The sequence below is a fragment of the Carlito syrichta genome, unplaced genomic scaffold (assembly GCF_000164805.1).
Source record: "Carlito syrichta isolate Samal-C Ts95f unplaced genomic scaffold, Tarsius_syrichta-2.0.1 Scaffold304129, whole genome shotgun sequence".
NCBI lineage: Eukaryota > Metazoa > Chordata > Mammalia > Primates > Tarsiidae > Carlito > Carlito syrichta.
The window spans coordinates 135,765-138,677 of NW_007248225.1; positions in this window are offsets into that span (position 1 = coordinate 135,765).

A 2,913-nucleotide genomic window follows, 5' to 3' on the forward strand; every position below is an offset into this window, starting at 1 on the left:
AATGATTGTATCAACCACATAGGTTCTTTCTATGTTTCTTCTCCACCAACTTTGGGTTGGTTGCTTTTTTGAAAAAAAAATCATACTTCACACAGTAGTACCTCTTGTCTACATATATTCATTAGGAGTGTTTTCAGTTATAAAACCTGGTAAGTAGTGACTCAGCCAAACATGGATTTATTTTCTTTATAAGGCTGTCTAAGGCTGGTACAGTGGCTTAATGATGGCATCAAGCACACAGGTTCTTTCTATGTGGCTTTTTACTCATGATTACAAGATGGCTACTGCTGCTACAGAGGAATGTGTTGACCCCAATAATGTGTACTGTTTTATCAGAAAATCAGAAGTTTTACTGAGAGCCCCCAAAAGATTTCAATTTCCATCGAATTTTCCAGGTCTTCTGATTATGTACACCATACTATTAAAAGTGTGTTCTAAGAGCCATCTACATTGGCATCACCTGAAACCTTGTTAGAAAAACAGAATCTCTTAATGCAATACCCATTAAATTACCGGCAGCGTTCTTCTCAGACCCAGAAACAACAATACAGGAATTCACATGGGAACATAAAAGACCACGAATTGTCAAAACAATCCTCAGCAAAAAACAAACAAACAAAGCGGAAGGTATCATACTCCCAGACTTTAAACTTTATTATAAGCTACGATAATCAAAACAGCCTAGTATTGGTGCAAGAAGAGGCATATAGACCAATGGAACAGGATAGCGATTCCAGAAGCCAAACTCCAATTTCTCAACTAACTCACCTTTGACAAAACCTCCACCAGCAGCCACTGGGGAATGGAGAACCTATGATCACATGCAGAAGATTAAAACAAGACCCCTACCTATCACCATATGCAAAAAATCAACTCTAAGTGGATCAAAGACCTAAACATAAAACCTTGAACTATAAGAACATTAGAAAATGCAGAAAACACCCTTATGGAAATTGGAACTGGCAACCAATTCCTGATCAAAACCCCAAGTGCCCATGCCACAAGACAAGATACACAAATGGGACCTCATCAAACTGACAAGCTTCTGCAGATCCAAAGAAACCATCAAGAGAGCAGGAAGATGCCGGACTCGGTGGCTCAGCCTGTAATCCCGTGCTTTGGGAGGCTGAGGTGAGTGGATTCCCTGAGCCCGCGGGTTCGAGACCCGTCTGGGCAACTTGGCGAGACCTCATCTCTACAACACATCAAAAATCAGCCAGGCATGGTAGTGCGCGCCTGTAGTTCCGGCTACTTGGAAGGCTGAGGCGAAAGAATCGCCAGAACCCAGCAGCTCAAGGTTGCGGTGGCCAGGAGCAGCCACTGCACTCCAGTCTGGGCGACAGAGTGAGACTCCAACTCAAAAAAACAAAAAACAAAAAAACAAGAGAGCAGGGAGACAGCCCACAGACTGGGAAAAAATATTTGCCAGCTGTATGTCTGACAAAGGCCTAACATTTAGGATCGACAAGGAACTCCAACGTACTGAAAAGAAAAAAACAAACAGCCGCATTACAAAATGGGCAAAAGATATGAATATTCAGTTCTCAAAAGAAGACATACGAGCAGCCAACAGATACATGAAAAAATGCTCATCCTCACTAGTCATCAAAGAAATGCAAATTAAAACCACACTGAGATACTTCCTAACTCCAGTCAATAACACAAAACACAATAGATACTGGAGAGGATGCGGGAAAAGGGAACACTTCTACACTGCTGGTGGAAGTGTAAACTAGTACAGCCTTTGTGGAAAACAGTCTGGTGATTTCTAAAAGATCTAAAACTCGACCTCCCATATGACCCTGCAATCCTCCTATACTGGGAATATACCCGGAGGAACTCAAATCACTCTATGAAAAAGATACCTGCACACATATGTTTATTGCAGCATTGTTCACAATAGCAAAAACATGGAAATCAACATGCTGCCCATCAAAATGGAACTGAATTTTAAAAAAAGTGCTACATATACACGATGGAATATTACACAAGGAGGACAAACTTATGAACTTCGCAGCAACTTGGATGGATTTAGAATTTATAATACTGAGTGATAGAGTGATCTGTCTCAGAAACAAAGAACCGACTACCACATATTCTCACTTATAAGCAGACCTTGAACAGTTACCGTAATACTATAAGAAAAAGATTGGCAGTAGCAGGAAAGTGCTGATGGGGTGTGTGAGGTGGGATTGGCAGTAGTGGGAATCTGCCAGGAGAGGGGGACACACCTCGACAACAAGGGTGCCTGCATAGTTTGTATACCTAACCCTGAATTGTACCCCACATCTTTAAAATAAAAAATTTTAATAAAAAAAGAAGAGCAGAATCTCAGGCATTATCCCAGGCCTACTGAACCAGAATCTATATCTTAACAAGATTCCCAAATGATTCATATGCACATTTTACGAAGCATTGGTGTTCATCATATTGGCCATAGTTGCCAGACTTTGTTAGTCTGACTCAGATGTAAATGCAGTATGATAAATGACTTCTCTGATAAGATCAAATAGGCTTATGATGGGCAGCCCCGTCACCCACATAATCTTTCATGCTTGATGTAGTTTCTTTGCTAGGCATTCACATCTTTGATTTCTCTGGTAGGCATGACCTTCATTCTTGATATAGAGTTGGCTGTGCTGTTCATGTCTTCTAATTATTCTTGTAAAACCTGCTTTGATACTTCTCTTGTTCCTGACTGATCTTACCAACTGGGGGAGGGATGGTTGGGAGGAGAGTTTCCTCTTCCAGTGAAATACTTGCCCAATTAATTATTGGTTGGGTTGCTTGTTTTTCTTTCTATATATATGTACTTTCAAGAAATTAAGGTTAAAGGTTATTATTGAGCTCCTTAGTTAGTAAAATATATTGTTTATAAAAGTTTTCCCTTTTGGGAGAGTAAAGAAATTTAAT